The sequence below is a fragment of the Pseudopodoces humilis genome, chromosome 25 (assembly GCF_049639895.1).
Source record: "Pseudopodoces humilis isolate 2021_Gansu_Grassland_sample_001 chromosome 25, ASM4963989v1, whole genome shotgun sequence".
NCBI lineage: Eukaryota > Metazoa > Chordata > Aves > Passeriformes > Paridae > Pseudopodoces > Pseudopodoces humilis.
This window is the reverse complement of record NC_142224.1, coordinates 3,241,678-3,264,099: the sequence shown is the minus strand read 5'-3', so window position 1 is coordinate 3,264,099 and position 22,422 is coordinate 3,241,678. Positions and strand designations below refer to the sequence as shown.

Here is a 22,422-nt window from a genome sequence, read left to right as displayed (position 1 = left end):
CACTCAAAGCTCTCATCTCCTGGCTCTGAGCTGATGCAGGCTCAGGCTCTCAGCAGGGCAGAGAAGAGGGGACTTGTGTTAGGCTGAGGTGTCTTTACTGGAGGAAATCCGGGTGGAAAAACGCCAGGCTGGGGCTTAATTGAAGGGGAGAGCACCACCTGCTGATACAGCACCACGGCTCCTCTGGTCTCCTGTGCCTCTGACCTGCTCCTGAACTGCTATGCACAGGCTGTGAAGCGTCCTGAGGGCTGCACCCACACATCAGGGAGCAGAAACATCCTCCATCCGCTTCCAGAGCCTCGGTGGGGTGGACAGCTCCTCCCTGCTGCCAGGGAAGAAAATGTCTCCCTGTGCTCCAGGAGGGAAGGAAGCCTGTTGGTCTCTGGCCCTTGGTGAGTAACAGCCAGGACAGCAGCTGCTTGTTGGAGGATATTTTTGACAACTGAAGTAGGAGCAAGGATCTGTTCCAGAGGGTGGGATGGGCTGGGGTGACTGAAGGGAGCACCATAAACACATTGGGTTGGGGGGTTTGGTTGGATGGAGGGTGAACACAATTTCTGGGTATGAGCAGCTACAGCCACTGTGGGGAAAAAGGGGAATTGTGTCAGTTTAGCAAAGTTGCCAGACTTTGGCAATTTTTTCCTCCGCAGCCTCTCCCAGAGCCTCTGGTCCCTCTCAGCTGAGTGCCAAGGTGAGTGGGACTGAGCGACAGAGACACACACAGAGGCATTGCTCCCTCCCCATGGACAAAATTACAGCAGGACACACCCAGAGCTGCTTCTGGTGATCAGAGCAGCAGAACATGCAAAGACACTGCCCTGACATTTCCCAAGGATGTCCCTTTGAACCTTCAGGGTTCAGCCCTGAACCAAGGCCAGGGTTGGGTCCAAGGAGCTCAGGCCTGGTGTTTCAGCATCTGGCCCATGCCACTCCTCTCCCCGTTTCTGCAGGCAGCTGTATCTGCAGCCTGGCACCACAGGGCGATGATAACCTGGGGAAACTCTCTGAGGGGAGCTCATTCCTGTGCTCAGGCAGGAGAACGAGGCAGTGCTGCTGGTGTGAAGCTGTGGCTGGGGCAGCAGCAGAGGCTCACAGCCAGCTTAGATGCAAGGGGGGATCTCTGCTGCTGCTCCCAGCAGCCCAGCACCGTGTCTGTGCGTGCTCTGCTGAAACATACCCTGCTGTTTACCGAGGATTTGCCCTCGTGCTGTTCCCTTTGCCCCTCGCAGCCTCGGTTGTTCACCCAGGGAGAGGCACCGCTCGTGTTCGTGCCTGGCCGCGGCGCAGCTCCGAGCGCGGATGCTCCCGGCACTGCCAGATGGCAAACACGGGGGAGAGGAGAAAAGGGAGCTGTAGTTCTGCTTCCTCACAGGAAAAAAGCCTGGCAGGAACGTGCCTGCCCCGGCTCTGCTGCTGCCTGGCTGTGGAGCTGGGAAGGGCAAGGCAGAGCGGGGTCAAGGACTGAGCCCCAGGGTGGCTGGGGCAGGCACAGGGTGTGGGGCTGGGAGCATCTCCTTTGGGTTTCCATGTGCCTCCAGCCCTGTGGTAACAAACCTTACATAAACCTAGCCGGAAGCACAGCATTAATATTTAAAAAAATGGCATTTAAGGTATTGGATCTATGCTGTATTCTCCAGCAGTGTCTCTGTGTTTGCGTGTGCGCGCTCACGCTCCGGGCTTTGTTTTCCTTTTCTAGTGGATTGTTGTGTGTATGTATTTTACTCGGGGTGTTTTGTGCTATAATAAGAAGGGGGAGGGAGCAGGGAAATGCTGCTCTGTTTATACACATTGCTGTCAACAGCGATGCTGCCTCTTCCAGATTCGCATCCTGTGTGAAGCTCCCTGGATCCAAAGAGCACATTTCCCCCTTTATCCCAGGATCCTGCAGGAGGACTGGCTGAGCCTCTCCTCCCATTCCCCTCTTGCTCTCCTCTCCTGGAATCTGGCCCTGGGGAGCACAGCCCCATCCAGAGTGCAGACAAGTGGATATGTGAAGGTTCAAAGGGACAACCTTGGGAAATGTCAGGGCTGTGTCTTTGCATGGTTGTTCTGCTGCTCTGATCGCCAAAAGCAGCTCTGGGTGCGTCACGCTGTAATTTTTGTCCACAGGGATGAAGCAATGCCTCTCTATGTCCTTCCTGAGCTTCCTTGAGACTTTTCCCAATGCTTTCCACCTTTGTGAGTGTTATGAGGCACTGGTGCAAGGCTCAGACTGAAATGTTACTGCTCACCCATAATTTTTATAAATCTCAGGTGTGGCACACCTCCTTCCCCTCCCCCCTGAATTTTTACGTGTTTAGGTTTTGTGGCACGAGCATTTTTATGCCTCTTCTCATTTTTTTTTCCCCTGAAATATTCAGTGAATGTGCCCTTTTCTCATTCTGATATGGGCCTCAAGGGACAGATCCTTCCTATCCATCTCCAGCATGCCATAACAGCCTGGGACACGCAGGGAAAGCACTGGGTCTGAATCCACCCTCTTGATATAAGTGGACATTATGCATTTTTAATAGTCATGGAGCTCAGTGAAACCCTTAGTACTAGCTGAGCTGGCACAAAATTCCCAGGCAAGGAGTCTTTGGAGCTGATCTCTCCCTAGGTACCTTGCAGAAAATGAGACCAAGGACAAAAAAAGGCCACGTTCCCTTTGATCGCAGGAGCTGCCGTGTTTTGCAGAGGAGGTGGCTGAGCAGGAGCTGCCTGGCTGTGCATGAAGGACTCTGGGCTGGCAGTCCTTGCTCATCCTGTTCTTCCACAGCTTGCAGGGAGAGGCTGCTTAAAGTTCCTTCCTTCCAGCATCACCCTGGACAATGTTTCAGCATGGCCTGAAGGCGTCATCTCCCTGGCTTTGTGCAGCAGAGGCTCTGCTGGGCTCAGCAAAGCTCATTTCCACCTGAGGCAGTGGTGTGGAGTCCTCCAGCTTGCCCCACTTCAGGAATAAGGAGTGTGGGAATCCCTGTCCCTCTGATGATGCAGCTGGGATTTATCAGTGGGCCTCCATGGCTGATCATTTCTGGGTAATGTTTGGGTTTCCAAACTTCTCAGCAGAAATCTCTGCATCCCCTGGAGATGCACGAGTTAAAACTGGAGTCTGAATGCTGAATGGATCAAAAAGTCCAGTGAAAATGGTGGGAATCCCTGGTGAAGATCACTGAGGTTGCTCCACGCTGTGGATCTCACATCCCTGTGTACTCGAGCTTTCCCCAGTCACCAGAATGTTTGGGTTTTTTTACTTTGTTCTTCCTTTTTTGGTAAAACATAAGTAAATCTGTCTATACCTACAGGTTTCCATGGCACTGTAACCTTACAGAGAGGGAACAGCAGGGGAGTATCTGTGGATCTGTGCACGTCCACTGTGGAACAGGAAGAGATGGTGGTACCTGGAGAGGATTGATGTGGTTGGAAGCAGCTCAGGGCAGATGAAAGGTGCCTTGCCCCCAAGCTCAGCAGTGACTTTTGGCTCAGGTTAAACTGCCCAGCTGTGGCATTTGGAGCCACACTCACTGTGGTGTTTGGCCAGCTGGGAGAGATGTGCTGCTGAGCGTGAGTCAGCCCTGCTGGGTCAGCTGCAAAAGGGCAGGATCAGGAGATAAGACCTTTGCTCTCCCTGCCCTTCAAGCCCTGCCTCCTCCAAGTGGTCCCTAAGGAGGAAGAGAGCATCCCTCTGGTTCTGTGCATGGATAGAGGTCACACACGGGTCCTGTGTTCCTGCTGGGCTCGGTGCAGATGTCACAGCCTAGTCACATCCAGACCCTCCTTCCCACAGGAAATCACGCTCCTGCTGCCCTTTGTCCAGTGCCAGGACCCTTGGTCAGCCCCCAGGAGGGACATGGGGTATTTGGTGTTTGGGTGGGGATGGCTGAGCGGGGCTGTGGGCAGGCTGGTGCTGCATGGAAGGGGAGTGGGATGAGATGTAAGGAGCGCTGCCCACTGCTCCCAAAGCCCAGGTGGGCTCAGCTGGGAGCCATCGGAGCAGGCACAGCCAGAGAGGAGCTCTGGGGCTCTGGCAGTGGGGCTGAGCTCTGCCTGCCACCCCGGGGGCTGGAGGGGAGCAGAGCCTGGCACCCAGCATGTGTTCCCCTTCTGAGCTTCCTCTGAGCGATGCTGAGCCCCCTCACCCCAACCCCATCCCTATCCTCATCCCCATCCTCATCCCCATCTCATCCTCATCCCCATCCCTATCCTCATCCCCATCCTCATCCCCATCTCATCCTCATCCCCATCTCATCCTCATCCCCATCTCATCCTCATCCCCATCTCATCCTCATCCCCATCTCATCCTCATCCCCATCTCATCCTCATCCCCATCCCTATCCTCATCCCCATCCTCATCCCCATCTCATCCTCTTCCCCATCTCATCCTCATCCCCATCTCATCCCCATCCCATCCCCACTCTCCCGTGAACCGGGGGAGCGGCTCCCCTTGCCCGCGGCCGCCAGTTCGGTGGGTGATGATGAGAGTGAGGAGAGCAGGAACCAATTCCTCAAGGGACCATCTGGGAGCCTTCCCTGGCTTTTCCTCCTCCCTGTCGCAGGGAGCGGTGCCCCTGGCTGGGCGGGATAAATTGGTCCCGACCATTAGCAGCGCAGGTCCTCCTCTGGCAGGGAGAGGCTGTCGGCGCTGCTCTGGATACAAAGCAGCCACGCTCTGGCTCCTTCCTCCCGCATCCCGCTGGCCTCCTCCTCCTCCTCCTCCTCCTCCTCCTCCTCCTCCTCCCTGTTTGCTCGCTCCCTCCCTCTCCCCGTCTCTTTCTTTCCCGAACGCCACGCTGCAGAAGGCAGAGCTGCGAGCCGGAGCTGCACGGAGGCAGAGCAGGAGCGGGGAGCTCTCCGAGGCTGTTCCTTTGCGAGTGAAACACAGACAGGGATGCGATGAAGCAGCGTCGTGGTTGCCGCCTGGATTAAGAAGGAAAACATTTTTTAAAAAAAAAGAAAAACCACCCAAAAAACCCAACAAAAACACCACAAAGCCGGACGCAACAAACGAGGCGAAAAGGGAGGAGAGAAGGAGGCGGAGGCTGCTGGGGGAGCCCGCTCGGATGGGCGAAGAGGCGCTTTGAATCGTGCCTCTGTTCCCAGGGATTAAAGCATGAATGGGAGCAGCTTCCCGGCCACGATGGACAGAGAAGGCGGCTCCGGCTGTGGGAATAAGGTAACTCTTGCCTCCTGTGGCTGCATGGCTGAGCCGAGCAGGACACAGATCCTTTATGCACAGGGTGTGTGGATGCAGCGGGCAGGGAATGGGAGGAAGCAGGAGACACTCGGAGCGATTTTTCCCAGCCCTGGCAGCGCATTGAAAGGACGCAGAGCGGGTCCCGGGGGCTGCAGTGCTGGGATCACTTTGCCCCCCTTTGCCTGAGGACACCGAGCTGCTTTCCCCGGGGAACGCTGCCTGGCTTAGGGGAGATGCGCCCGTGTCTCGCCTCCAGGAGCTGCCAGCATCGCCCTCCCAGCCCTGCCCCTGCCCCGGGGCTCCCCTCGGGCTCTCGGGGACCACAGTGGCCCTGCACCTTCCGTGCATCCCTGCAGGATCAGGGCAGGGAGGTGAGAGGCCAGCCGTGGCTGCTTTTCTCTTCCCTTGGTCATCCTTCGCCTTCCCTTCGGAAGGGATGGGATTCAGGAGGAGGGGGAACTGGAACCTCTTTCATTCGTGCCAGCAGTGCTGAGAGCCAACTTTGAGGCTGCTTAAAGGGAAAAGCTTCCCAAAGTGCTGTCTTTTGGGGGAACTGGAGATGGCTGAGCAAAGCTTTGCCATCTGAGGAGGGATCTCTGTGTTGTGTTATGGAGTGGGAGTGGGAGGGGATGAAAAACAGTGATTGTGAGGGAGAAAGTCAGCGCTGATCGATGAAGCTGCCCACAAATGATGCTTTTCTCTCCCTGATGGGCCTCTCTTTGACTCAGTTCCTGGGTCTCTGACTGTGAAACTCCAAATTTCTCTCAGTCAGAGCAGAAAGCACAACTTCAAACAGTGCTGGGAGGTGTCTTAACCCAGCTGTTTGGGAAAGCCCCGAGGAGAGGCCGATGTTTCCAGCTGTGGAGCCCCTATCCAGTCATTCCCAGCGAGCAGAGCTCTTGCCTGGCCATCCCTCACTACCTTGGGCAGGATCTCACTGCTGCAACATCCATTTGCTCCGTGCTGGCTGCCACATCCCCCTCCTCCCCTTGCCTTCGGGGGCTTCTTGATGGCTCCTGGCATGGGGTTGGGAAGCATTTGCTTTGATTACTGAAATAATGATGTGTCCCAGAAGTCCTCACTGGAGTGAGCAGATCCTGAGCTCCGGAGTGCCTCGGTGGCTGTAAGAGCCTGCAAGAACATTTAGGGAGTTTGTGGCCCAATGTGAGGGACTGGCAGAGACTCTGGAGTCTCTGGCGCTGCTCTGCACACACTTGGATTGTTGGTGCCCCTGAACACCCACCTCAGAGAATGGATTCACCAAGACTTGGATGGAAGGTTTTTAGGGCTGGGATTTCTTGGTTTACCTGGCAGAGGTGGGACTGAAAGGGTGTGGAAAGGAAAATGGAGGCACTGGGGAAAAGATGGGGAAAAGATGTGAAACTCCAAACTCTGGTTTCTGTGCCAGCCTCGAGGAATGTAGAAGATGTTCTGGTGAAGGAATTCAATATCTAGGAAGAGTATTTCCCCCAGGAGGGTTAATTCTGTGGTCAGGGCTTTGGAAATGGCCAAAGCCAGCAGGACAGTGGGTGTTGCTATAATGGGAAGGCAGCTGATCAATAATTTTATTTTCCTGTCTGAATATTTATGGGTGTGGGGAAGGCAGAGGAAGAAACATGCAATCAATGATGTTGGCTCTGAGTACATTCCCATTCCAGCTGGGTTAGAAATCCCCTCCTGCACCCATCCATAGGAATTCCTAGGGAAATGCTGTGGGATTCCCAGCAATGCCCCCACAGCTTCAGTGGGAGCTGCCTGACCCAGCAGGGTGCAGAACAGGGAACACAAACCTCACATTTTGATTCTCTGGGACACAAGAGTCAGAGAGCCTCCACAAGGGTCTCCCTCAGTGCAAGTGTCCACAAGAGGAGAGGGGGAGCGCTTTCCCACCTGGCTTCCCAAAGTTTCCTGACCATTGGGGTGGCTCAGTGAGCACACAGTGCCCCAACCCTGGCAGGGGCTGTCACCCTGTCTGTGTCACAGCTGGCTCAGTGCCACCAGGGCCAGCAAGTCTGTGCCTTCATCCTCTTCATCTCCAGAGCCCAGCCAAGCTCAGGGATGCTGGATTTCCTCTTCCCTGCCTGGCTGCCGTGCATCTTTCTGGGGTTTCTCTGCAGTTATGCACCCCCTGAGGCAAGGAGAGCTGTGAGTGCCTCCAGAGTGCAGGGCTGGTTGGGTTTTAGCATCCTCAGCCCTGCTGCATCCTCCTGGCAGCCCTCTGGGGGATCTGGCCTAAGCTCACCAAGAAACCTTCCAGGACTGAAGTGTGAGCACATGCTCTCCCCTTGGCCAAGGCTGGCTGCTCCCTGCCAAAATGATGCTTTCTGAACCCAAAACAGGGTGTCTGCTCTTTCAATCTCCTCCAGCCCCCTCCTGTTGCCACAGCAGAAGCCTTGGGAAATGACAAATGCTGTCTTAAAAGGGACACCGGGGCAAATATTGCATTTCATTTTTCAGTGGTTTTTGCAGACTTGCCTTTTGAGATGATTTTGCTCTCTCTTGCCCTTGTTCTATTTCTACTGGCTCAAAAAAAAAAAAAAAAAAAAAAAAGTTGTGCAAAAAAGCAATTTTTAGTTCCTCCAACAGAACCCAGTGGACAGATCTGAATCCAGAGGAGGAGAGGATGTGGTCCTTTCTTGCATTTCTGTGCATTTTCTCCAGCAGGGATGAGCAGTGCTAGGGGCTGCCTGGATTTTCAGCAAGATCCCTGACTTCTGGGGATACAGCAAGCCTTGCTCAGCATCTTCCTCTGTGACCATGCCCTCTGTGGCTTCCTCACCCTCTGCTTTTCCTGCAGGCCTTCATTTCCTGCCTTGAAAAGTTAAGTGGGCTGCAGCTGTAAGTTGTGTTTAGCTGGAGAAGCGTTTGGTGTGGCTTCAACCCACCCCAAGGCAAAGATCCTTCTGGAATCAGTGTCCTTGGAAGGTGCCTCTGCAGTGGCTGCTTTGTGGGTCCTTTTTCTCTGTGATGTGTTGGCTGTTCATGTTTTGCCTCTGGGGATCCTGACTCGGTCACCTGCCCGTGTTTTGCTGCTGTGGTGGCAGGAGTGACCCGTGCCAAGCACGAGGGCTGAAGGGTGAGGACGGACTCTCCCTTTTCCTCCTGCATTCCTTGACTTTTTGTGTTTGGGTTGGCAAGTTGGCATCAGGGCTGGATTCACCTCCAGGGGCTGCTGGGGGATTTGCTGAGCAGACATCATGGGCTGGGGGGCCCATAATCCATCTCCTGATGGGGACACAAGGAGCACCCCCAGTGCCACGGTGTGTCAGGCACTGCAGAACCGTCCTCCAGTTGGAATGGGAACGCCACATCCCCAGGGAGTGAGAGAGTGGACAAAGGATTCACAGTGCTGGGGAGCAGATCCTGCTCTCTCAGTGCTCTGTCCCAAAAATTTAGCCAGTTTAGCCCTCCTCCCCTCATCCCTCTCCCTCTGTGGGTTTTTTGGTTGTACCAAGTGACATTTCCCAAAGGACGTTGTTCACAGGCTCAGAGAATTATTCCTGGGCAGGAAAACACCTTGGAGCACACTTCCACACCCATTTTTTCCATGCTGGAAGTGAGTTCCTCCCCTCTGCACAGCGCTGTGCAGTTGTTCTCGCTCTGTTCCTGCCCTGCCTGGGTACCACAGAGCCTCGAAACAATTTCCAGCTGCAGCGGTGCCTCTGAAATCCCTCCAGCCCTGCTCTCCCTGCCAGCCACGGGCAGCACAACGCGATATGCCTGGCTGTGACAGCACAATAAATAGGGAATGCTCGAGATCCCCCTTCTGCCTGGATCTGAGCTGTTCTCCTAAAGCCAGGACAAGAGCTAAGCTTCTGTACAGGGATTTTTGTGCTGTTCTGGAAGAGCAGTGGAGAGGGAATTGAAAGCTGTGGCTCAGAGGGAGAAGTCTGCTCACCCCCAAAAGGTGAGGAACCCTTTGCTTTAGTGTTCTGAAGATTGGGCTGTCACCTCAGGTAGGTTCAGCTATAAAAAAAAACAATAGAAATAAGGAAATAAGAAAAATAAGAATTTCCAGGGTGAAGCTCACCTGATGTAAAGGAATTCCCCTAAAATAGACTAAATAAACCCTCCCTGCTGTTTGCAAGAAGAATAAAGACAGCCAGCTCTGCTGAGGGGATCTCCCTGCTCCTATGGCCCTGCAGGGAGCAGGAGAATGAGACACACTTCACTCTCTGACAGGAGAAAGAGCCATGGGATTGGCTCAGTTGCCTTGCTGGACATAATTTCTAAATGCCTTGCAGGTTCCTCTGCAGATTTGGCACCTGAAAGGCAAAAAAAAGCAAAAAAAAAAAAAAAGCCAATCCAGGAGAAATACCCTGAGCCTGCCTCAGCTTCCATTCAGCTGGAAAGAGCCCCAGAGCAGAAGGATGGATGCTGAGGCTGTGCTCTGGATTTCATGAATGGATGAATGTAGAGACGCAAGAGGGGATTTTGAGGGGATTTGGAAGCCTGCTCCAGGATTTGTCTGGCACACAGAGCATTTATAATACTTCCAGCATTATCATAACATAATGCCAGCATGATGTGGGGCCCACTCAGGCTCTTGGTGAATAAAAAGCAGCATTCCTGTGGCTATCAGGGGGACAGGGATCTCACTCTGGATAAGCTGGAGTTTGCATAGTCCAGACTCTTGTCCTGGTGGCACCAAGCAAGGGCTGGGATGCTCCAGTGTGAGCTGTTTGAGTGTGTGTGAGTGCCAATGTGACACTGGGGTGGGTGCCTGGGTCACCTCCCCTTGGTCCTGGCTATAAGATTCCACCTTGGAGTTCTGGCTGAACTCCCTGGATTTCAGCCTTTGTGTTTTCCATCTGTTCAGCAGCTCCTACAGCTGAAGAGGAAAGGTGTCCCAATGAATTTCTCCTCACTGAGGTGGCTCTGTGAGGGCCAGGACTGTTCTCACTGGGAAATGGCCCTGGGGGAGTTCTTCTTTTTAGGGAATGAGCAAAGGCTGGGGGGTGGCACTGCCCTGGCCCCACAGGCTGGCTGATCTCTTAGGGTTTTTCCATCTGAACCCCACAGACTGTGGCACAGGAGGTAAACCTAGAACTGTGCTGGGACCAGTGCATCCAAGTGAGATTTTTCCAGCTTCACCTTATGTCAGCCTCACCCATCCATTTCAAAAAAACCAAAAGAATACAAATAAAAAAAGCCACCCTACAGTCCTGTGGAATCATTTTCCCAAGGCCTTCCTTGCACAGCAGCAGCACATCAGTGCTGCAGCATTTCTGGGTGCTCCAGTGTAGGATTTAGGGCTTTTTTTTTGTGGTCTGCACTGGAGTGTTTTGCTCTTTTTAGGAGGGCTGTGGGTGCTCACAGTGTGGTGAGACACACATGGAGCCTGCCTGTTCTATCCTGCTCCTGCTCTCCTGCCCAGGCTGTGCCATCAGCACGGAGCAGCACTCCTGGGAGCATTTCCTGCGTGTGTGGCTGAGGGGCAATGCTGAGAGAAACCATCCACCGGGTTTCACTGGGTCCAGGAGCCCAGAGCGGGGCTGGATCCTCACCACCACATCAGGAGTCAGGCTGGAGGGCAGGAGGGAGGCAGGAGCTGGCTGGTGGAGCTGTGGCTGGATGTCTCCCTGGTCTGTGGTTAAACCCTGTGTCCTGTGTCACTCCAGCCCAAGGGGAAGGCTGGGGTTTGTGGGGTGAGCAGGAGGTGAGGGACGCTGAGCTGTGCCCATTAACCAGGGACATGGGACAGATGATGAGGCTGGCAGGGCTGTTCCTCCTGCCCCTCACACAGCAAAGCCATCAGTCCCTGGGGAGGGATCCAAGCCAGGGCAGACCCACTCTGCTCCCCCTGAGCTCAGGCTGGGAACGGAGCAGCTAACACGGGGTTTTGTCAGGCTGGGTGCAGTACCTGGAGCCTATTTTGGCTCATGAATAACTTGATATTTCTCCTGAATAATAGATGCACGTGATGCTTGCTGAGAGGCAGAGCTGCGAGGGGGCTGGGTGTCTGAAGGAGGGAGGGAGGCACAGGGAGGGAGGCAGTCCTGGGAGCTGCTGGGGGCTGGAAAACTGGCACAGGTGATGTTTGGATAATGTAGATGTGTGACTGAGTCAGGCTGGTCTTTTTGTGTCTCCTGTGGTCAGCAGGAGTATACAAGTGTGTATTTATATAAAAAGATATGTCAGTGCAATACAGCAGCACCCAGCTTGGGCTCTGGGGCTGGGGAAGGTGAATATTTGTCATGATGCCATTTCCCTGCCTCCAAGAGGGGCTTCCTGTGGCTGGAGAACCATGTTTAAATCACAGGCAATGTGAATAAATCCCAGCACAGTTTATGCTGAGGGTCAGCAACCCAGGACAACCTTCCAGGGCAGGTTTGGGACAGCCCAGAGGCAGGACCTGAGAGCTGGGGGGATTTTTGGGAGGCACTGGCTGTGCTCAGATGCTTTGAGAGGCAGCCTCTCTCTTCCTGGAGAGACAGCTTTCACCTGACTTTCTAGTGGCACGTTCTGCTTCTAATTTGGGAGAGAGAGAAGGATAATCTGGCACAAGCCTGCCACCTTTGAAAGGCTGCCAGCCACTTTATGGCCCTCTCTGTCTGCCTGCTCCCTACAGCCTCGGAGGTGCAGGAATATTCCCTCCTGCCATCCCTGGCTCCCATGGAAGCTGCAGAGATGCAGAGCTCCAGGAGAGGCTGCTCTGGCTGTGTGATGTGGGCTTGTAGGGACAGCCAAGGGTTTGTTCACATGGGCTGTGATCCACTTGGATGAACAGCAGCTGGTTATGGAGATTGGAGCCACAGAAGTCACTGCTGATGAATAATTCTTCCAGTGTCTTTCTTATAATAGTGTCACATTCTCCAGGCATGACTCGGACGTATTCATCTTCCCAGAGAGTGCAGCTCCTGGAATGACCTTCTGTGAGGCTTTGGAAGTGTTTCCTTCAGTTTGTCAGCTCGAGGAGCATCGTTCCTGACAGGATTTTTAGCAGGGGACAAAAAATTGCAAGTGCTGAAATGGGGGAGTATTGAAAAGATGGGTTGGAATCTGTGTGGGAAAGGACAACTCTGTCTGAGACTGGGGAGCAGCGTGGTGAGAGCTCTGCTCACTCTTGGGTGGCCCAGTTTGAAGCCCCATCTCCCTGGGAGTTAGCTACTCTAAGTTATCAGTTCCTTTAACTCTGAAATTCTCCCAAGTGCAAGCAGGCAGAGTTCAGAGAGGAGCACTGAGAAGGGGCCTGGCAGGCATGACTGTGAATAAAACCACCCTGAGATCAATCCCCTGGCAGCAAGGGGGATCTGGCTGGATCTGGCTGGATCCTGCAGGTGTAGATACTGTCTCTGGCTCCAGCCTGGCAGGCTGGCCTCAGGAAAGAGGAAAAACGGCAATAAAAGGTGCCTTTCTATAAATAAAGCCCAAAGGAGGGGAGGAGGGGGAGCTGCCAAATTCTGCCCTTTGTGGAGGAGTAAGTGGCTGTGGCACTGGGAGGATTCAGGAATTCCTGTCAGGTGCTGTGCTCAGGGAAAGGCTGCACACCATAAATCTGCTGCTGCTGAATGTTTTGGGGGTTTTGCAGTAGCAGACACGTGTGGAAGGGGAGCAGGGGAACCTGAGCTTTGGGAAATCTGACAGCTGTGAAGCTGCTGGTGGCAAGGGATTTGTTACAATCCCCTGAAGCTGTCACCCCACACGTGCACACCCTTCCTTCCACCCGTTTGTCTTTTGAAAGTGCTGCCAGCACTGTTCCTGCCTTGCCTGGCAGCCCTTTTTGTCTTGTTGCAGAAGGCTCAGAAGGCAAGAGGCTCAGAGCTGATAACTCACCTGAGAGCCTGAGTTATCCTGGCACAGTGGGGGCTCTCAGGCTGGGGACAGAGAGTGGGGAAGAGTCCACATTTGGGATGGGATCAGCACAAGCCCCTCTGCTGCTCATGCCGTGGGACACTTTCAGCTTGTAAAGCTTGGGGTGCTTCCCAAAGCTGTGCTGCACTGGGTGGACATGGGAAAGGAGAGGATCAGGGAGTCCAGGGAATCTGGTTCCAAAGGCAGCAATGGCTTCGCTCTGTGCTGAGAACCAGCAAGCCCATAGAGGCTGAGACAGAAAATCCATTTTTTGTCAGCATGACAGCGACTGGGAGGACCAGGAGTGCCCAGATGTCCTCACTGATGTGCCACATCCCCATTTCCATAGCCTGCATCCGGCATTTCCCAGTAAAGCCCAGTCCCTCAGGCTGCAGAGTGGCCCCATGCAGCACTTTCAGAGCCCATGCAGCTCTGGTTCCTCCCTCTCTGTCTCAACCATCATTTCTGCTCTGGCTCATTATCAACTGAGTCAATGAGTTTAGTAACTCATGTTTTTAAAGATTAGTCATCTACAGGAATGACATTTGAAAGACTGACAGTTCCAATCAAATCACAAGGGCTGTTCTTGTGCTTGAAGACAGTTGTTTAATTAAAAAAAAAACCAACAAGGTAAAATCAAGCTGACTAATTAAGTGTGGTACCTTGGGCTGCAGCTGAGGGAAGTACAGATGTGGTCCTAGGAAGGAAGAAGCTGCCAGGCTGGTGTGGTGTGGGCTGTGCAGGCCTGAAGGGAGTGTGGTGGAGCTCTGTGGATGTTCCCTTAGCCCTGCTCCCTCCTTGGGCAGGGCACAGCCTGATCTCTGCCAGGCAAGGTTGGTGACAGTCGGAATAATAACGCTGTGATTTGCCTGCCTGATTTGAGATGTGCCATAATTACTGCGTGATTACAATATTCTTAGATCAGCCCTTACAAACCCCTCCAGTTCCTCAGAGCTCCCCAAGGGCTCATCTGGCACCTCACCTTGCAAGTTAAAGCCTGCAGGGGAGCCTGGGTGTCCCTCAGGCACGTCTGCAGCTCTGGCTGGCTCAGATGAGGGGTGTGTGCTGAAGCTGTAGATCAGAGCTCCCTGCTGCTGACACCACAGGGACGATTTGGAAGCAGGATGATGCTTGGCCAAGCAGGACAAGCTTTTCCAAGGGCTGAGGATGCTCCTGGGAAAGACAGGGGCTGGGGAGTGATGCTGGCAGGGGGACAGCACTTGGGGGTGCCTTTCTCCCTGTGACAACCTGGTGCTCTCTGAGTTATGAGTTGTGAAACTGTCAGCTTCATTCTGTCTCTGGCTTCTGTTTTGATGCCTTTTTGGGGCCACCTAAAACAGAAGCCAGACAAAATTCAGAGAATAAAAAGCAGTTCTATTTATTGAAGGGCCTTCAGGTACATTTAGGGCAGACAAAGCCCCCACAGGTCACAGGTTTTGACACTTTTCTAAGTTTGGTCCATTTGCACATTGGGGGTTCATCTCCCAATTCCAGCTGCAGGGAATGAAGGAATTTCCCCCAAGTTTGCTGCCCCCAACTCCCTTTTGTTTCCATTTCTCAGGCCTGAGGCAGTGAGGTGTCCTTGGCTGCCAGGCCTGGAGAGGAATTGTTGTGTCTGCCCAAAGTGGGGAAGCAGCAGCTCCCAGTGTGTGTGGAGTTTGGAGTTCCACACTGAGGAACGGCAGGATTACAAATGTGTGAGAAACAGAAAAGCTGAAATCCTGAGGTATCACTGTGACTGGCACTGCTATGCCATAAATCTGTTCCTGCAGTGCTGGGATGTGCTGTGGTGTTGCTGGGACGGGAGAGAACAAGGAATTACCCCGGGATCCTTGGCAGCTCCTCTGCAGTGCAAAGGTGCTTTGGAATAAGGCACAAATTTAAATGTGAGTTTACAGCCCAGACACTCCTCAGCTCAGATTCCCAGCCTGGCTGCTCTCGGTGCTTCTGACAATCGAAGCAGCTCCTTGGGGCTCCCCCAGCTCTGAGCAGCAGCTGTGGGGAGGAGCAGGGCGGAGATGCCGGCTGGGAATTGCCAGCACTGCCAGGAGCACTGAGCCTCCCCCGGGCAGGAACAGCCTCACTCTGCTCCCAGGAGCAAGGAACGCTCCTGGCTGCCTGTCTGGAGCATCTCCCAGCCTGGGCATTGCGGCTCCAACAGCAGCTCCTGCAAAGCAGTTCCTACTTCACCTCTCTCCTCAGGGACTTGTGCCTGCAGCACCTGCTGCTGTTTCCAAAAGTGATGGAGAATTTGGATGCCTTCATGTTTGTTTTTTTTAAAAAAGCGCCTTTAAGATATTTGATGTTTGCTATTGAAAAGATAATAATCATGTTTTTAAAAACTAAATCCCTTTTTAAGGTGTTTAGAGAGCCCAGTGGTGTCTTTCTGCAGTGGGAGAGGACAAGCTTGCTCACAACTCCGTGAGTTTCTTTCTCCCCTTTTATACATTAGAATCAGGTTATTAATAACTCTTTTTAAATAGAGCAGGATTTATTTTCTTCCAGAGGTAGGGAAGAACTCTTTAATTAAAAGTGAGTGCTGATGGCTGTGGGGCTGCTGAGCTGCTGCCAGGTGATGCCAAAGGTGTGTCCCACCCTGCTGTGCCCCCCTGGCACGGGGTGTGCGAGGAGAGCAGTCTCATCTCCAGGTCTGCAATTGTGAACTTGGGGAACTGGGAGATAAAATGAGGCCTTGTGGCTTGCTGGGCACAGCTCTGCCTGTTTGAGGCTTGGATTTGTGAATTTTGCCAGATGCCAGAGTGAGGGGAGGCGGTTCCCAGCGTATCCCAGGGCTCCAGACACACCCACAGAATCCTCCACTGTTAATTCACACGAGGTATAAAAGCCTGGGGCTTCTCTCAACCATCACCAGCACAAGCTGTGGGGTGGTGGAGGTGATGCTCCAGCATCTGTGAGCACCAGTCTGTCTCCTTTTATTGTCCTGTTGTGTTGTACTGGTTTGGCTTGTTAGGCTTCCTTGGGTAGAAGGAGAATGGAAAGTCCAGAGGAGGCCTTGACACATTTGGTTCAATGATTCAGCCTTGCACATCCCAGAAAAAAGCAGTTTGCTGGCCTGCAGGTTGGAAAGGTGAGGTTTTTCCTCTGGAAAAGTGAGGTTTGGTCATTCCAACCTGCCACCTGTTCCCATAGGTGTCACGTGGCAGCTCGTGCCTTCAAACCCCTTGGACAAAGCATATGCAAAGCCTATTATGGAGCTGGGGAATTTAACCTGATCACGTTGAAATTGGGTCATCCTTTGTTAATGTCACTTTTTCAGATCCATGGGAGTCAGCGGTGCACAAAATATCCAGTGCAGTGCAGACCACAGAGGTGGAAATAGAGAGCCTGGGAATGTGTCTGATGCTGGCAGTGCTGATGTGGTCTGAGCTGAGCAGAGGGGACAACTCCAGGTGTGTAGTGTCACCAGATGAGGAGACTTGGATGGAGAAACCCTTCAGTGAGCAAATTGCTGGAGCATTTCCCCACCATTCACCCACAAGCAACCTTAACCCACCAACTTTTCCCGAAGAAAAACAACTCCCAGTTGCCTTTCCATTTTGGAAGTGGGCTGTAAGTCAAACAGCTTTTCATCTGGGAGAGATGCTTTTTGAAAACCACGTGTGAAGTGCAGCGTTGATCAGGGAGGATTGGGTGCTGGAGAGGCTTCCTCACCCCAGACCTGAGTCAAGCCACAGCTTTCCTGGCTGGAGAGGGTGCTGCCAATCCTGGCAGGGCAGAGCATCCTCTGGAAGCAGAAAGAGTTCCTAAAGCTGCTGCCATTCCCTGTTCCCAGCATCCAGGACCCTCAGCAGCCTCACTGCTGCTGCTGCCCAAGTGTGTGACACATTTTTTTGCTCCTGCTTCGCTTAGCACAAGAAAGTTTCAAAGCCCAGGTTCAGCCCTTTCCAAAATCATTTAACAAAAGGATTCCTGTCTTTTCCAGCCTTGGAAATGATTTGGAGCAGGAAGGAGAGGAAGTGCAGTGCTTGTGGTTAAGGAAAATCAGGACAGCACTTGGGCACTGAGGTGATAACTGCGGTGTGAGAGCCTGTACAGGAAAATAAACACATTTAGGACAATAAATCCCATCTTTTCAGGCTTTCCCAGGAGATGGGCCCTGCTGCTGGAAGCAGTGGAACCTCGGGACTGTGTCACAACGTAAGAGCAGTGTTACCACACCTCCTGTGCTGATTCTGCCATGGAGGGGGGATTAATCTGGAGAAGAGAAAGTTTCTGATGCTTGTTAATATTTGGCTGAAGCTCTGAAACTCAAGGGTTTATATGTTTTCCAAACTGGTGGGTGGTTCATTCTAATTCTGGATATGCAGTTTATTCACATACACAACTAATCCTTTTTTGAATCCTGTTAAGTTCTTGTTCTTCTCAATATCCTGTGGCAATAAGTTCCAGCAGCTAATTGTGCTTGTGCTGAGCTCACTTGATCCACTTTGCTCATGCTTGCTTTAAAATTTAAGTGTTGTTCTGAGAAGCTTGGTTAATTTATTTTTTTTTTTTTCCTGGGAGATAATCTGTGTTCTTGATCCCATTTGTGGCAACAGGGCTCAGGCTGGAAGGGAAGGGTGGGCTGGGTTTTGCCTCAGCTGTTGCAAGGTCAGGGAAATTTTGTGCCTCAGTTTCTGTGGCAGCTTGGAAAACACAAGGAATGGCTCTGTAGCCAAGGCAAGTGCAGTGACTGTGGTTTGTAGGTGAAGCTGGAGAAAATACTGAGTGAAAAAACAGCCTCCAGAAACTGAGCTTCCTCACCAGGCTTTTCCAGCATCTCTGAATTTCTGAAAACTGAAAAGAAAAAATAAATAAAAGGAAAAGAAAAAGCATTATTTCTGTATTTCTGACCATATGAATTACTTTAATTTTTAAAAGAAGGAAACAAATGCTGGGTGAAGAGATGATGCAAACTCTCACCCTCCATTGCAGCATCAGCTCCAAAACCTGGATTCTCATGGATGAATCCAGGTCTCCTCTAGCTGGAAGGATTCTCCTGGAGAGCTGAAACACTTCTGATCATTCTCCCTCCCTTTGCTGACTTGCAATCCGAGGTTTGTGCTGCCCAGCTCAGCTCAGGGATGGCCATTCCCCCTCACAGCTCTCTGGGAGGACTGGCCTGAAAATCCTGTGTCCTTTTGTCCCCTGCATGGGGAGAATCTGAGCTTGAAACCACCACCCCTGATTAAATCCTCCAAGAAGCAGCAATTCTGTGTGCTCATTACTCAGTTCTGGCTATGTTCTGCTTAATAACTAAACACTAATTAGCTGCACAGTTTTGCTACTATACTTATAATAGCCCCCATTAAAGTTATGGGGTTTTTAGGCAGTAATGGCTTACAGAGTAATTAACGAGCAAGAGGCTTTTATTACTACCTTTATTTTTAGCCTGTGCTTTACAAGCCTGTTCTGCCAAATGCCAAAAATCTTAGACAGAGGCTTGGAGTGCCCATCCCCTGCCAAGAAGAGTGGGAAGGAGCAGGGATGAATGTGGAGCACCTGGAGCTCAGAACCGCTCCAGAATCCCAAAATTCCAGACTGGTTTGGGTTGAAGGGAACTTAAATCTCATCCAGTTCCACCCCCAGCCCCATCCAGCCTGGCCCCTTGTCCTGATCCTGCCTTGTTCCCAGGGACTGCTGTGCTGTGACCACCCCGTGCCTCAGTTTCCCCTGTGGGAAGCGGGCAGGACATCCCTGTACTGCCATCCCTGGCTCTGATTTCTGTGCCAGACGCCTGCCTGAGCCTGAATTCTGAATCCAGAAGGGAATTTTGGGCTTGTGGGTTGAGGTGGGGCAGAGCAGAGGCACCAACTCTTGTCTTGTGCCACTCCAGCATCACTTTTCCGCAGGGATCCGACCCAGCTGCTGTTCCAAAAGTGAAAGGTTTGTGTTTAGATTTTGGGAGGGAAAAGCCTTTGGTGAGAATATCCTGAAGTGTGAGTGTTTGTGTTCTTTGCAAAGCTTTTGTTGCAGGTTTTGGCAGCCTTTGTTTGTTATTTCCCGGCTTGTTTGGAGCACAACAAAGCCTTTGCTGTGTTTGTTTGGGGATTTTTTTGGGTGTGTTTTTTTCACATTTAGACAATGTTTTTACTCCAGTAAGATGTATAGGTACAAATTCAAATCAAGCCGTTCTTTAGTTTAACATTTTCTAAATCACTTCTCTTCAGTGTGGGCAAACCAAGGATTAATGACACTGGGGCTGAGCAGCCCCTGAGGAGGAATGAAGGTAAAAATGACTATAAAGGTTGCAGATCAAATCACTCCTTCCTATGGCAAGTGTCAGAGCTGATGCCAATTAACTTGATTTAAAAAAAGAACCTTCACTGTTTAATAATCCAGCATGTTACTAACACGTGGATCCAGGATTTATTAAAGCTTTTTTATTAGATCAGTGCCCTTTCCATATTGTCATTCCTCGACACCATTGCCCTCTGCCGGAGGATGGGGATTTCTTTCATCGTGTGGCACCCAATTCTTCCCAAAACCATGCAAAACTCCTTTCTTTTAGGAGTACTTTAACCCCAAAATCACTTACATTTGAGCCAGTGATTTGTGGCTTTCACCTCACTTTTCAAAAGTGGAAAAAAAAAAAGGCAAGTTACTTTCATACTTTCTGTAGTGGAAAATAGAGTTTGATTGTTTTAATTGATGTTTGAATTTGTTCCTCCCTCATTTCCCTGGGGAAGAGGAGATAGGAGAAGTTTAAATGTGACAATCTGAAGGAAGCAGGTTTTGTTTTGAACAATTTCAGTGAGAAAAGGAGAGTGGTGTTGATGGGGAAGGGCTACAGTGAATGCCTTGAAGAGGAGCATAATTTCTCCCAGACCAATTATTGTCTAGTGCCAGAAACAGCAACAAAAATCATAGCCTGGCTTTGGCAACAAGGGAATTTTGGGATTTAGGAAAGCCCTCTGTCTCAGGCTGCAGAGCTGTGACTCCTCTCAGCAGCAGTGTAAAATCACAGGCTTCCATGCAATTCCTGGCTGATGCTGCTCACAGGAGGAAATGGATTTCACCTTTTTCATTCAGCTTTGGCATGTGATGAGAGGGGGAGCGTGGCTTTGTGACACTGAGAGCCCACGTCACCTCACACCGAGGCACTCAGTGGCATCAGGGTGTTGAGAGGGAAGCTTGAAAAGCTCTGGATGGAGATTTCACAGTGCTCACAGCTGCCCCAGAGGAATTCTTACCACGTCCTTCTGCCAGGATCATCAATAAAAGCAAATCCCTTCAGGAATCAGCAGTGAGGAGATGCTGCAGAGCAGAGCCTGTGGTGCTCCCTGGATGTTGTTGGGCAGCTCAGGGTGCAGTGTGGCCAGAACTGGGGTCAGGCTCTGGCTCCGTGTCCCTGCCAGCCCCCCATCACCATCTGGGACCCAGCCTGGCCTCGTGGCCCTTTGGGGACATTCACTGCAGCCACGTCTGAGTGGCATCTGCAGCCCAGGAGCGCCGATGGTGCAAAGGGAGCTCAGCCAGCTCTGGGGGGACAGGGAAGGGAGCACTGGAGCATTCCCTGTGCCTGGCAGCTCTCCCTGCTGGGCCACGAGTGGGCTGTGCTGGCCCTGGGCAGCCCATGGTGACAGCTGAGTGACCAGGGAGCTGCTGAATGCTCCAGAGCAAATGGAAGGGAATCGACGCTGGGGACAGAGCAAATCACAATCATTGGAGCCTGCTCGTTCTCACCGGTGCTGAGGGGTTGGAAAGCAGAGCAGCACCCCAGCACAAAGCAGCCCATTTTCCATCGTGGCAAGCTCAGCCTGTCCCATGGGAAGAGGCTGAATTGAGCCTGGATGGGCAGGAGGCAGGGAAAAGGCAGATTTAAGGTAGGGGCTGTGTTGGAGGAAGCTGCCCATGACAAACATTTGGTGATGCCAGCCCACTGTGGCAGCTTGTGGGGCTGTGAATGGGCTCTGGGTGACTTTTTTAGCTGCTCTTTCCTCCCAGCCCCTCTCCAGCAGCAGAATCCTTTCCCTGGTGCATTTCTGGGGAAGGCACTGTACCGGGTGTTCAGCCTTTCCAGCTGCCCCATCTGGCCCTGCCCTGCAGGGATGCTCAGGGGACCTGTTCCAGCTTTGTCAGAGGATTCCAAGGATGCCAACACTCCTTGTCCTGTGTTCAGGCACAGTCAGCAACCACAGGGACGGCAGGGATGAGGCCAGATGCTCTTTCCTCAGGGCACTGTGCATTGGCAGATCAAGGCCAGCGGGAATTCTCTGGCTCCAGGAGCTGGACAGGGATGCAGCAGAAGGCTGATGCTTGCTGGAATAATTCCTCCTTTTCCTCCCTGGTTTATTTTGTCTGAATGAGGCTGCTTTCACCAATTCTGAAAATAAATGAGGGAGCTCTGACTGGAGAACTGGCTGTTTGCTAGAGTTGGCTGGAAATTTTCCTATGAGTTTTGGTTTTATATGCATGGGAAAAAAATTATTCACTGAAACTTGAGTTGAGGGACATTTACATGACATTTTAAGGACAAAGCCCAACCTATGACCTCTTTCCCTCTTGTTTTCCCTGGTAAATTAATGTCTTTGTGATTGAAGTGCTAATTTGGAAGAGCCAGGTTCTGTCCAGCCACTTGAATATTGCTTGATTGCAAGATTCCCTTAGAGGAAAAACCTGTCAGTTCTTGGAGCTATTTCACTCCAAGTGGGCTCAGTGCTGGGGGCTGGCTGTACAGTGGCCAAGGGAAACTCAGATCAATCCAATTTGGGCTAATCAGGGATCTGGACCTGGACTTCTCCATGCAATCAAGAAAAAGCTCTGGGAAAACATCTGTACAAGTAGCGTGTCACCGAGGGGATTTAAGGAAGGGACCTGATAACTCCCAGATCACTGTCAGCAGGAGAGCAGCGCTTTTCCCAGAGCATCCTGCTCCTCTGCAGTATCCCTGGGCTCTGCCTGCCTGCACTGCAGCCCTTTTAGCAGCCTCTAATGCGCTGCCCCACATGGGAGCAGCAGCACTAAACTGCTACCCGTGTTTGCAAACTGCCCACCGCGCGTGGCAGCCCTGCTAAGTGCTGTGCTTTGCTCGCCGAGGCGCCGGCATGAAATACAGTCTGCTTAAATCTTGTATGTGCTCGTGTTGCATCAAACTAAGCCATTGTGGCACTTTAATATACTCCAGGCACAGCACCTCTGAGAGGGAACCAACCTGAGCAGGCTGCTGGAAGCCGGAGCTAAAACTGGCTGTGCTAGAGCTGCCCGCAGGATGGGCTGAGCTGAGGGAATACTGATGGGAATGATGCCTTTTTCTGGGGCTACCAAAAAACAGAGGCCAAACAAAATTAAGGGGATAAAAAGCAGTTCTATTTATTGGAGGGCCTTCAGGTGCATTTAGGGCAGACAAAGCCCCCCAGGGGCTGCACCCAAAATGGACCATGGGTCATGGGTTTCCCACTTTTCTAAGTTTGTTCCATTTGCACACTGGGTGTTCATCTCCCAATTCCAGCTGC

At 52.1% G+C, this 22,422-nt stretch overlaps 1 protein-coding gene across 4 annotated transcripts in view; it reads left to right on the top strand.

Moving 5' to 3' along the window:
* Nucleotides 1–4,613: 4,613 nt before the first annotated feature.
* The window catches only part of B3GAT1 (beta-1,3-glucuronyltransferase 1), a 34,649-nt gene continuing 16,840 nt past the window's right edge, over nucleotides 4,614–22,422 (top strand). For all 4 annotated transcript variants that reach the window (XM_088066894.1, XM_088066893.1, XM_088066891.1 and 1 more), the window contains exon 1: nucleotides 4,614–5,152. The gene's annotated coding sequence lies outside the window, so the exon portion shown is untranslated. The remainder of the gene's footprint in view (nucleotides 5,153–22,422) is intronic.